This window comes from Euphorbia lathyris, chromosome 2 (genome assembly GCF_963576675.1).
Source record: "Euphorbia lathyris chromosome 2, ddEupLath1.1, whole genome shotgun sequence".
NCBI lineage: Eukaryota > Viridiplantae > Streptophyta > Magnoliopsida > Malpighiales > Euphorbiaceae > Euphorbia > Euphorbia lathyris.
This window is the reverse complement of record NC_088911.1, coordinates 66,646,231-66,659,791: the sequence shown is the minus strand read 5'-3', so window position 1 is coordinate 66,659,791 and position 13,561 is coordinate 66,646,231. Positions and strand designations below refer to the sequence as shown.

The 13,561-nt window shown below is 34.7% G+C and overlaps 1 long non-coding RNA gene across 5 annotated transcripts; it reads right to left on the bottom strand.

Moving 5' to 3' along the window:
- Positions 1–8,771: 8,771 nt before the first annotated feature.
- On the bottom strand, positions 8,772–12,256 carry LOC136218513 (uncharacterized). 5 transcript variants are annotated; one of them, XR_010683815.1, is made up of 6 exons: positions 11,947–12,256; positions 11,046–11,117; positions 10,666–10,861; positions 10,360–10,578; positions 10,038–10,222; positions 8,772–9,245 (listed from the first exon to the last, which is right to left on the bottom strand). It is a non-coding gene; the product is annotated as an uncharacterized lncRNA (long non-coding RNA). The 5 variants fall into 5 exon arrangements; XR_010683817.1 differs by having other exon boundaries at positions 8,772–9,013; positions 9,099–9,245; positions 10,360–10,861; positions 11,947–12,255; XR_010683813.1 differs by having other exon boundaries at positions 10,360–10,861.
- Positions 12,257–13,561: the final 1,305 nt, after the last annotated feature.

Here is a 13,561-nt window from a genome sequence, read left to right as displayed (position 1 = left end):
GGGAGATTAAAATCATGTTGGATCAGACCTTTCTTAGTAACTAATATCTTTCCTCATGGTGCAGTGGAAATTCAGCGTTTGGAGAACGGAAAAGTGCAGAAAGTAAATGGCCATCGCCTCATGCCATTTTATGAGAATATCTCGATTGAAAGTGGTGAAGTTATGGAGCTACAAGTTCCTGGAGACTAGCCTTAGATCTCAAGAGCGTCTAGCCAAAGACGTTAACTAGCGGCGCTATTGGGAGGCAGCCCAGTTTTGGTCTTGCCCAAGACCAACATCTATCATTTATATTTAGTCTTGTTTTTATTTTATTTATTTCATATAGACTAACTAATTTAACTGCCTTCATCTTCTCCAAATGACTCTAAATTGTGGTTTTGGTTTGCAGGTGTGAAGGAAGGGAAAAGAATGGAGAAGTAGGTCCAAGGGAGGGAAATAAGAGAGTTAGTGAATTAATAGAGGCCCAATATGTTGAGAAGAATGAAAAAGAAGGGCTAATTATAACTCCTGATTTTAATCCTTTCTTTTTACTTTTAATTCCTTTCATTTACCGTCACTTGTCCTCTTTCTTCTTTGGAATTCAATTACGCATAACCACAAACCCTACAACCATCTCTTGAACCAGCCACAAATTCGAACTCACACTTTCTCCCTCTCCTCTCTCAAATTCGACCAACATCATTCCCTTTCTTCAATTTCAATTTCTTACAAATTTCACCCACCATCACCAACTTCCACTTCCTTTAATTTTTTATTTATTTGTTTGATTTTTTTTCTTTTCCTTTCCTTCAATTTCTCACTTCAATTTTTCCCCTTCCAATTCGCACATCACCGCTGCTCCCTTACACCCGGAAATCACAACCGTCTTTTTCATATCGCAACTAGTGATGGCTGCGACTTCAACAGACATGGCAAACCCAGCATGTGAACCACCAAACAAAGGACAGTAAGCGTAATCTTTTCTTCTCCGTTTATTCATTTTTCTCGTGTTTGTTGCCCTTTGCCCCTAATTTTTGTGAATTCTGCACTGATACATTGTGAGGAGAAAGTGGGGGAGGGGTTTTTACTATATAAGTGTGACGGGTGTCGAATCCATCAAAAATAATTAATACTTCACAACCCTTAGTTATCGGCTTGCACAAGGGTAAGCAAAGGTCGAACCCAAAGGATTAGTACTGATTTAACTAAATTAATAACCAAAAAGACAAGTAAAATAAAATGTGGGGTTTTGAGTAGATTGATGAACTAAGTTAACAGAGATAACAAAATCAAAATTGAAGTTGAATATAATAAATAAAGAAGATTTCAACTAAGGGGTTCTCAGGCAAGGAATTCAATTAGTCTTGATCATTGACAGATAAAATAGTCTTATACACATACCGGATCAGTTTGGAGTATTCTTCCTTAATATTAAACTAGTCAAGCACGGCAAATAACGAGTTCCTAATCAATAAATAATCCAGCCTCAGCGGTCAAGATTCAATCTATTGACAGCCTTATGAATTAGAAGAACCCGATCTTAGCCAACCGACACTCAGCGTAGACGATTCAGAAACTAAGTTATTTGTTCATTTGACTCAAATAAACCCAATTACTTTTGTATTAATGTCACATGAAAGACAATCTCAGGTTGTCAAATCTGAATCTATTCTTTCAAATACAAAACTAACTTAATTTATATTATCGATTGCTACTATGATTGGTTCGTTTAGGTAAAACTCTAACTTTGCCAATTCAGCCGTATGACAATCCAATTCAAAGAATGATCTGCAATTATCATTCAAAGTATGAATAATCAATTGAGAATAAATCCCTAAAATGCAATGAACAAATAAGCGGTAAGATTTATAAGAAGAATTATAGCACAACAGTCTCACAATAATGAAGAAAACCTCCTTTGAATTAACCCTTAACCGAATATAGAAGTTTAGCTATGAATAGCCTGGAGAACAACCTTTCTCTCTTGTGAAAGAGAGAACAAAATAAAAATAAAAGCTAAACCTAAAAACTAAAAACAGAATGAAAATTGAATTCTGATTATAAAACGGAATTAAAACTGAATTCTCATTAGAGATAGATCCTTTCTTATTTATAGGAGTTCTCCAACCCTAATTAGGAGATAAATACTAGCTAATTATAAAAAATAAATATTCTAACTTCCTAATACTACTTGACTTCTTCCTTCCTGATTTGTAGGCTCAAAACTCCTTAATAGACATCTGAAAACGTGATAAATTTGAACAGATTCGCACTTGACATATTTGGAAAGATTTTTGTCCGCCTGCTTCTTAGTCTTGGGCAAGACTAACTCCCAGCTTCGACTTCAGGTCTTTAAAACAGCTCCAGATTTTATCTTTAACCAAATTAGCTCCAAATAGCCCCAATTCAGCTCTTTTCTTCATAATAAGTCCCTGTAGAGGCATAATACACAAAACAAGCAATAAAACCCGTGATAACAATCAAACCGGCTAACAAATAGCATAACAAGTGGGTATTTTATCGCTGAAATAGACACTTATCAAACACCTCACACTTACCCTATGCTTGTCCTCAAGCATACCAGATCATGTCAACAGTTCTTAGCTCTAATGATTTCATGTTTACTAACCTTTCCCGATCCCCCCCTCATAATGCAAAGATTATCAGCCATCAACTCTCCAAGCCAAGACATTATTCATGTTTAAATATACAATGTAACTACTTGAAAAATCTCAGCAAACAAGCTTTTGACCATGTACATAATGTATGAATTAAAATCAACAACACCCTCACGGAAATCACTCCTTGCACTCAAGTGTTTAGGGTATAATTAATTTCAAGAAATCACTCAAGTCACAACCTAGAATGAAATTACCATAAGCTTGCCAATATATCAAATCTCCACCACTTAGTATGAATTCAAGACACTAAATCAAAGGGACTTAAAACATGGTGTAATATAGCCTAGGGGTAAGGTTTGGAAAGGAAATGAGGAAGAAAGGGAAACCGAGAGTAGTAAAAATGTACATTCTACTCTGAATATGGCCAAATGGAAATCAAAGCTCAATTATTTGCAAACGACTTACAATTCTCAAACTTCAGAATGAATATTCAAGATGAACTTAAACAACTATAAACAGACTGAAATGAAAAAACTAACAAGAAATTTTTCTTTGTTTATTTTTCTTTTTGTTTTTCTTCTTTTTTTCTTCTTTTTTTCTTATGCCTCTGACTTTTTTTTCTTCTTTTTTTTTATGCCTCTGACTTTTTTTTCTTCTTTTTTTTTGAGGCTTTTTTCTGATTTTTTTTAATATAGAACACCTTTGAACTAGAACAAGAAAACTGCTATTTTGCCGACTAATGTCTATTTAGACACTTTTTGAAGCACACCCACATATACTATAACTAAAGGACTATTCAATTGAATCCTTATACTTTGATGAACTTGTGGTTATTTTGAACACGGACATTGCTCAAAGCAGCAATTAATCATTGAATAAAGTAAAAAAATATACAGACTCTGATGGCTAAAATGTCCCTGACCAAAGGACTCAAACAAGGGTTGTGTCAAGAATGGGGAAAAGGCTCAAATGTGGCTAAACTAAGGGTTGTATACTGTTATTTTTGTTAGTCTTAAGCAAGACTAAGGGTTCGAATTTATTTGAAATGGCTAAGAAAAAAAAACCTACTGTCCTTATCATTTTTAATGCTCAAATTCATCAGATGTGGTCTCGAAATGCATAACAGGGCAAGTTCTAGAATTTCAAACTAAAATTGGACAACACTCAGAAAAATAGAACAAAGTGTAATGTATTTTGTTCTTGCATTTAGGCTCAAAGTCTTTCCAAAAATAGGGATAAAAGTGGTGTTGCTTCATTCAAAACATCTTTCCATGTAAAGGGAGATTAATCAAGTAGTTCATATGCATCTTTAAGGCAATTATGCAATCCTGACCCTTTGAAATCAATGACCTTACTCAATACAAGACTTAAGGATTTCAGTACTAAGTCAGAAACCTGGTTTCAATTAAGCGCAAAACAGAGAGCTAGCAATGGTAGTTTTAGGGACGAAGCAAGAGGTGGACACCTCACACTAGACTCGAGCATATTTTTTGAAAAATTATGCCTAATTTTGCAGCAGCAACTTGCACATAATCCACCCAAATTTCAGCAACAAATTCATAGATTTACAGCAGCAAATCAGCACCAAAAACCAGCAGCAAATTCATACATTTATAACAGTAAATCAGCACCAAAAACTAGAAAATTTGCATCAATTAACTCAGAAAATTTCAACATCAAATTCTGAAATTTAATCCCAACCATACCAACATGAAAATCATAGCAAAAACAGAGCAAATAATCACTACTAATTGGATTAAGACCCCTAAATACCTCACACTTAATTCTCGTATTGTCCTCAATGCGGAATAAAACATGATTATATGATGAAGGGCAATAAAAAAAATTAAATGAAAGAGAAATGGGTACTGCCCTGATTTGTGAAATTGCACAAAGAATAGTTGATTTTAAACAATGATTCTCAATTGCTTTTCTTCCATATAGCGTCAGTCTCAACCATTCATATGGCATGGATGGGAAGCAAAACTCGGTTGTAAAGATGAAGCGACAGAGAATGAAGATGCTGGTTGTTAAGAATGGACTTTGGACTGTGGAATCATGTAGGAACCAAGCTTATTTTTCCGGTGGAATTGCATTGCATGACAGCACTGGTGAATGGGTAGATGATTGTCCAAGCAAGTCTTCATCTGGGAAAAAAATGGAAGAAAAAAAAAGAACCAGCACAACAAGGAAGATGAAGGCAGTTAAAATTAAAATAAAGAAACAAAATGCAAGAATTTAAATAACAAGAACAACAGTTTAGCTCTATCAAAGCTAAACGATGGGCTGCCTCCCAAAAGCGCCTCTATTTAACGTCTTTGGCCAGACGTCTGTGATTTTACATTATCCAATTCCTAACCGTTCATCCTTCTTTCCATCCGAATCATAACCAAAAATATTTTCAAGATTGTCCGGGTTACTCCTTTCCTGCATAGTGAAATCAATCAAGCCAACCTGAAAAACATAATGAAATTCAATTGGATATAAAATTATACCCTCTTGACTATCCAAATTTTCATTAGCCTTAGATGAGTCAATTGGAAAAAATTTCTCTGAATTTATGATTGAATTACTTGCACCCAAAACATAAAAATCCTTTGAATAATCTAACTCATTGACAGCTATATAATTTTTATCATCAACTACCTTATCATTTTCTATTATTTCAGCTTCCTCCAAGGCATAATCATGAACTAAAATTGGAGTGGATAAATTCAAAACAATTTCATCAAGGGACATACCAGAGGTTGATGAATTAATAGAATATGATTGATAATTATCTGAACATGATTGGTTCCAAAAGAAATTAGGACATGGAGAATAGTACGGATCAGAATTCCAGTGGTACTCATTAATGAGTTGAAGCACATGATTCATAATTATGAAAAATCACTGAAAGGACAAAAAAAATACAAACCTGATTATTAATAAAATTAAAGCAAGTTAAACCAATCCCCGGCAACGGCGCCAAAATTTGACGGGTGTCGAATCCACCAAAAATAATTAATACTTCATAGCCCTTAGTTACCGGCTTGCACAAGGGTAAGCAAAGGTCGAACCCAAAGGATTAGTACTGATTTAACTAAATTAATAACCAAAAAGACAAGTAAAATAAAATGGGGGGTTTTGAGTAGATTGATGAACTAAGTTAACAGAAATAACAAAATCAAAATTGAAGTTGAATATAATAAATAAAGAAGATTTCAACTAAGGGGTTCTCAGGCAAGGAATTCAATTAGTCTTGATCATTGACAGATAAAATAGACTCTTATACACATACCGGATCAGTTTGGAGTATTCTTCCTTAATATTAAACTAGTCAAGCACGGCAAATAACTAGTTCCTAATCAATAAATAATCCAGCCTCAGCGGTCAAGATTCAATCTATTGACAGCCTTATGAATTAGAAGAACCCGATCTTAGCCAACTGACACTCAGCGTAGACGATTCAGAAACTAAGTTATTTGTTCATTCGACTCAAATAAACCCAAGTACTTTTGTATTAATGTCACATGAAAGACAATCTCAGGTTGTCAAATCTGAATCTATTCTTTCAAATACAAAACTAACTTAATTTATATTATCGATTGCTACTATGATTGGTTCGTTTAGGTAAAACTCTAACTTTGCAAATTCAGCCGTATGACAATCCAATTCAAAGAATGACCTGCAATTATCATTCAAAGTATGAATAATCAATTGAGAATAAATCCCTAAAATGCAATGAACAAATAAGCGGTAAGATTTATAAGAAGAATTATAGCACAACAGTCTCACAATAATGAAGAAAACCTCCTTTGAATTAACCCTTAACCGAATATAGAAGTTTAGCTATGAATAGCCATGGAGAACAACCTTTCTCTCTTGTGAAAGAGAGAACAAAATAAAAATAAAAGCTAAACCTAAAAACTAAAAACGGAATGAAAATTGAATTCTGATTATAAAACGGAATTAAAACTGAATTCTCATTAGAGATAGATCCTCTCCTATTTATAGGAGTTCTCCAACCCTAATTAGGAGATAAATACTAGCTAATTATAAAAAATAAATATTCTAACTTCCTAATACTACTTGACTTCTTCCTTCCTGATTTGTAGGCTCAAAACTCCTTAATAGACATCTGAAAACGTGATAAATTTGAACAGATTCGCACTTGACATATTTGGAAAGATTTTTGTCCGCCTGCTTCTTAGTCTTGGGCAAGACTAACTCCCAGCTTCGACTTCAGGTCTTTAAAACAGCTCCAGATTTTATCTTTAACCAAATTAGCTCCAAATAGCCCCAATTCAGCTTCTTTCTTCATAATAAGTCCTTGTAGAGGCATAATACACAAAACAAGCAATAAAACCCGTGATAACAATCAAAACGGCTAACAAATAGCATAACAAGTGGGTATTTTATCGCTGAAATAGACACTTATCAAAGTGTTTGACTTGTGATTCTGATTGTGATGATTAGTGGGTACTGTGCATATTGTTGAAAAGATTCTGGCTGAAAAAAAAAATTCTGAACATAACATGAATATGTGATTAATGATTCTATAATTGTGAATAAGTCTGCAATAGTGTGGGGTGTCCACCCTTTCTTTTGTCCCTAAAAATAACAATGCTAGCTCTCAGTTTTGCACTCGGTTGAAATTAGGTTCCCAACTTAGTACTGAAACCCTTAAGTTTTGTTTTGAATAAAGCTTTCGATTTCAAAAAGTTGGGACTACACAATTGTCTTGAGCATGCATATGAATCACTTGACTAATCTCTCATTACATGACAGACGTTTTCGATGAAGCAACACCAATTTTACCCCAAGTTTTGGAAAGTTTTTAAACCTAAATGCAAGAACAAAAAAACATTACACTGTGTTCTATTCTTTCTAAGTATTATCCAATTCTAGTTTGGAATTCTAGAACTTGCCATGTTATGTATTTCGAGACCACACGGATGTATTCGAGTATTAAAAATGATAAGGGCAGTAGGTTTTTTTAGTCATTTCAAATAAAATTCGAACCATTCGTCTTGCTCAAGACAAACAAAAATTATAGTACCAGCCCTTAGTTAGCCACTTTTGAGCCTTTTCCCCGTTCTTGACATACCCTTGTTCAAGTCCCTTGGCCAGGGACATGCTAGCCATCAGAGTCTATACATTCTTTCATTTATCTTAGTGTTTAGTTGCTGCTTTGAGCGATCTCTTCAAATTGACCACAACTTCATCAAAGTATGAGGATTTAGCATAAGTCCTTTTAGTTATATGTGGTTGTGCTTCTAAAGGTGTCTCAATGGTTATTAGATTGCAAAATAGTAACTCTTCTGTGTTAATAGCACTTTTAGTGCAAAGAAAAAAATATAAAGAAAAAAAAGGAAAAAGAAGTAGAAAAGAAAAAAAGTTTTTATACTCAATGTTACATGAGTATTGTAAATAAGTCTGTTTGATTTTCATTTTGGCCATTCTCACTTCCATCAATTACCATTCTCCTTCCTTTCCTTTCTAGACCTTACCTCTAACCAATGTTAGACCCTGATTTAAGCCCCGTTGATTTATTGACTTGAATTCATACTAAGTGGTGGAGATTTGATATATTGGCAAGCCTATGGTAATTGCATTCTAGCACTACAAAAAAAATGATTTTTGGAGACGGTTAAAATTGTCCCCAAAAATAAGAAAAATTGTCCCCTATATTTTTGGGGACGAGTTTTTCCGTCCCCTTATTTTGTCCCCTATGCGAGCGTACCCGATGCTATAGGGGACAAAAAACTTGATGTCGTCCCCATTTTATGAGACGATTATCGTCCCTACCAATAAGGACAAATGTTGTCCCTAGTTTAAAGGACGATTGGCGTCCCTGTTTGTAGGGACTATTATCGTCCCCGTGCAAAGGAGACAACTTTTGTCCTCATTCTTAGGAGGCGGGTTTTGTCTCCAAGTAAAGTGACGATTTTTTGTCCCCTAAAAAAGGGACGATTGTCGTCCCTATGCAAAAGGGATGACTTTTGTCCCGTTATTAAGAGACGATTATTTGTCCAAAAATAAAGAGACAATAATCATCCCCATTCAATGTTTCCCCTTTTATACATATAAATTCAAAGGAAGCTGTCAGTATTGAAAAGTAACTTCACAAAAATTAACTTTTTTTTATGAAAATAGAAACATTATTAAGAACAAACAACTGTCAAAACATATCAAACAACGAGAGTACATTAAATTCAATGAATCCACAAACTACTAATAACTATGCAACCTCATCCTTACACTATCACACACTTGCCTCACTATACAATATTTTGGAGTCACACTATTGTCAAAAATACGTTTATTCCGACCACTCCAAATTTAGTAGACAGAAGCAACAAAATACACTATTTAAAGTCATCAATTACTATTCCATAGCATTCAACAACCTGAGGATCCAACATTGTACACTAAAACATAATACCAAGCATGAGTCAGATATTTTCACTCTTAAAGAATATGAGTCATGTCTGTTAGAACTCAACACAAACATACCGCACTTCATTGCTCAATGCCAGTTTCTCAACCACAGTTGTCTGAATCCATTAAACCAGTAACAATAGTAGATTAGGAATGCCTTCTCTTCTCCCATCTCAGACTTGTCTTCCACTTAGAACCAGATGTATTGCTCTTCCATTTCTCCTGAAAGCAATACCAAAATTAGTCAAATGAGAAACCTATATCATTCTTAACCATGTGCTTATTTCAGAAAAAGCATCTTATTAAGACCTTGGAAGTACCCTTGAAAATTCAAAAGATACTCTAATTTCATGTGAAGGTGCACCATATTATTGATCCTTTACATTACTTGTAAAAGAGTTTATACATATTTATAAATATGTACACTGATGATCCTTTACATTACTGGTAAAAGACTTTGGATTTTATAAATGTAGTAAATTATGGTCATTAACAACTGTAGCCACCATAACTCAAGTAGGAAATATGTAACAAAATGCAAATTACAACTTCGAAGAGCATGTCATCCAATAAAAGGGCGGCCCGGTCGCATTACGCGTCCCCGCTGAGCGAGGGTCCGGGGAGGGGTCCCACCACAAGGGTGTATTGGGGGCAAGCCTTCCCTTGCCAATTTAATTGGCAAGAGGCCGCTCCTAAGACTCGAACCCGTGACCTCTGGTCACACGACAACAACGTTTTACCGTTGCGCCAAGGCTCGCCCTCTAGCATGTCATCCAATAATGGCAAAAAAATTTAGTAATCACAAAGATTCTAAATCAAATTAAACCATATCTAAAGATACAAATAGCTAGCACGAATATGACACAGAGCAAGCTTTTAACTACACATACTCAAAGTTCTCTTCTAGTTTTAGTCGTCCTCCTACTTTCTCCTCTTTAATTTCTCTCCAATTAAAATGCAAATCACAACACTAACCTATAAAAATGGTTTCAAAGAAAGTAAATAGTTGCGGACCTGGAATTTCCTCTGTTCTTCAGCTTTTCAACGGGTTTCCTCGGCCAATGTCATCTAACGAGCAACTTCCTTCCTTTTCCGGTTCTGCTGCTCACATGCTCAGCTGCCTCATCAAACCAATGAAATTGAAGGTTGGAAGAAGCATACAATTGATATATAACCAGCTCACCAACAATTGATCACACCTGCAAGATTTACCAAAAACATATGATGTCCACACAATTAACGCTTTTCAGAATATGCAAACTTGCAGAACTATCAAACTGAAATAAGGTCATGCGAGGAAGAATCATGAATAATTTTTGTTATTAGATTGAATTACCAACAAAAAGGTAACCATGTAAGACTCCTTTTCTTACTAGGGTCTGAAAAACATCATTGCCTTTTTACTGTCATTGTTGACAAAGTGCTTTGTGAATATGGAATCCGCTTCATCTGTTAGTCTCACAACCTAATATGTGCATTGATTTTCACCTGACAGAAGCGTACTTGCAATTGCAAAGAAGCAACACATACATTGCCTCGCAAGAAAAATTGACAGCTATTATGAATCAATATCAAGTAAAATTCAGCAATCACCTAATCGAAAACTAAACTAAAATCAGAAATCCTTAGGAAAGTCAATCACCTGGTTTGTAAACTCTCTCGAGACTAATGCGGAAGTTAGAAATAGAGCCGTTCTCAATGTGAGAGTATCAGAGTCGTCCTCCCATTTCAATTGTCGATTTAAGATTAATAGTTACATCAATCAAGGTATATATATGCACCAAAGATTTTGTTTCGCAAGACTGAATTTTATAACTGAACAATGTTAATAAGTTGTCCTGTTTTTTAATATTATACAAAAACTAAAGGTCAGATATAGTCTGTACGTAATGATATTATGACAAATAGAACAACTAAAATTTTAAAATCGATGGCCTTGAAACACATAACAATTGCAGATTTTCACAATTAAAAGGTAACATCCAAATGACAATATTTAAGAGAGAGAAACAAAATACTCACTCGGGCAATGACAGTAGAACATGCTCTGGAACATTCCACAAACCATGTGTCAGTGACTTCCACAGTAGGCCTCTAAAATGATAACAATTATCAATAACAATGTCAAAGCACATGATGGCATAAAAATACATACTTGAACGAATAAAACTCAGAAGGTTTAGAACTTGTGTCAAATTAGGCAGCAGTACAATATATCATGACAGATGTGCTGTTACTTACAATAAACAAATCCTCCTTCAACCATGAGTATGCACTTCTATAAAACAATATTGTACAAGGAAGAGGTAGAAAATTATGGTCATCAAATCGGGATAAGGCCACATGTGGGTCCTTAATTGATTTCATAGAATTTGGGTCGATCACTAACTGATGACCGACTCAAACGACTTATGTTTTAACATTTGCATAAATAATGCCATGCAAATGAGATGCTTTCAACTAGTGACACTTAGCCTTGGATCACACAAATCCACAAGAATGCAAGGTTTATAATTAAATATAAACCAGTACTGTAACTTTCTTACAAAAAACATGTCAGGTGCTAGTTGAAAACAGTATCTTCCTGTGAGCCTTTGAATTAAATTTAATAATGATATAAAGCTTATAACTTCCCAAAGAGAAAAATGCTAATGCTATTTAAGAAATGTCCTTTTCTGCATGACTTCATTTCCTTATTTTTTTTCTTTCCAGAACTAAAAAGTAAATGAATAGAACAACAATGACGGCAAAGAAACCTGTCATAAAATCACAAGCATAAAAAATTGGGGGAAAAAGAATTTGACAAAAAAAACTTGATCTGTTATAGGGAAGCTTTTCCCAAATAGGCGAAAAATTAGAGCTGCCTTCTATAATTCCTTGAAAAATTTAAGGAAGAAAGCGTGTGGGAGAGAGAGAAGCATACTATTTCACGCAGACTTCAACTGTTTGCTTCGATTGGCAAACCCTCGCTCTCGGTTGTGTTTTCCCTTCTCCAAATTGAATTTTCAATCTGATGCTTGAATTTCGATTTAGAAAATAGAGGATTATTTGAACTTGGGCGTGGTTCGCATCATCATCAGAGGGCGGAGTTTGGGGGCGGCAGTCAGGCCGCCGGTGGCTGGGCTAGTTCCGCCTCTGGCAGGGATGCCGAATGACGGTAGAATTTGGGAGAGAGATTGAGGGAGATAAGAGAAGAAAGCGTGTGAGAGAGAATAGAATAAAACATGTTTTACATTAAAAATATTTGTGGATTTGTCCCTATAGTTAATATATCCGCATATAAAAATACAAGTAAATTCTATTAATTAAACTTTTGTCCCCTATTATAGATTAAAAAACAATTGAGGACAATTGATGTAGTTGTCTTCTATATTAGTTCCAAAATTACAATTGAGGACAAAAATGGTAAATTGTCTCTAACTGTCTGTACCTATAAGTCATTTATTTTGTAGTGTAGGTTGTGAATCGAGCGATTTCTTGAAAACTAAGCATAGCCTAAAACACTTGAGTGTAATGAGTGATTTCTGTGAGGGTGTTGTTGATTTTAACGTATACCTTATGTACATGGTCAAAAGCTTGTTTGCTGAGATTTTTCAAGTGGTTACATTGTATGTTTAAACATGAATAATGTCTTGGCTTTGAGAGTTGATGGCTGATAATCTTCACATTATGAGGGGGGATTGGGAAAGGTTGGTAAACACGAAATCATAAGAGTAAAGAGCTGTTGACATGATTTGATATGCTTGGGGACAAGCATTGGGCAAGTGTGGGGTGTTTTGATAAGTGTCCAATTCAACGTTCGAATGTCCACTTTAGTGCTAGGTTATTTAATTAATTTAGTGTTATTTTGGGTGTTATTGCTTTTTTTGGTATATTTTATCTCCACAGGACTCAAGTGATTAAAAGAAGCATAATTGGACCTAACTTGAAACAAATTTGGACTAGAAGGGAATTTGGAGCTGATTCGGAGGAGCTGAAACGAAGATAAAGTTAGTCTTGCCCAAGACTAAGGATTTCGGGAATTACAGATTCTAGAATTGATCAGGACTCTCCCTTATTCTATCAAGAATGAACCTGGACAGTTGGGAATGACTAAGCATGAACGGAATTAGGATATATGACAGATTAGAAAAGATTTATGATTGGGAAAAAGATTATTTGGTTAGCTAACTTTTAGGAGGGGGTTTTCTTTACAAAAAAGGTCAGAACTTACGTTTTTGGGGAAGTCCTTTTTAGGTTTTATTTTTCAGTAATCATTTGTTCTCTCTTGAAAATAGATACAGATTGTTCTTCATGGCTATTCATAGCTAAATCCTTATTTTTGGTTAAGGGTTAATTCAAAGGCAGGATTTTCAAGTTTTGTGAGATCGTTTTACTTCTGTCATTCTTCTTTATTCGTATCATTTACTTATTCACCGTGCTTAGGGATTTCATCCCAATTGTTAGTTTACATTTGAATGATAACGATCGATTGTTCATTGAATAAATTGACATACAGCTATTTGGTTAAACTATATAATCAACGAGTCATTGTTTAG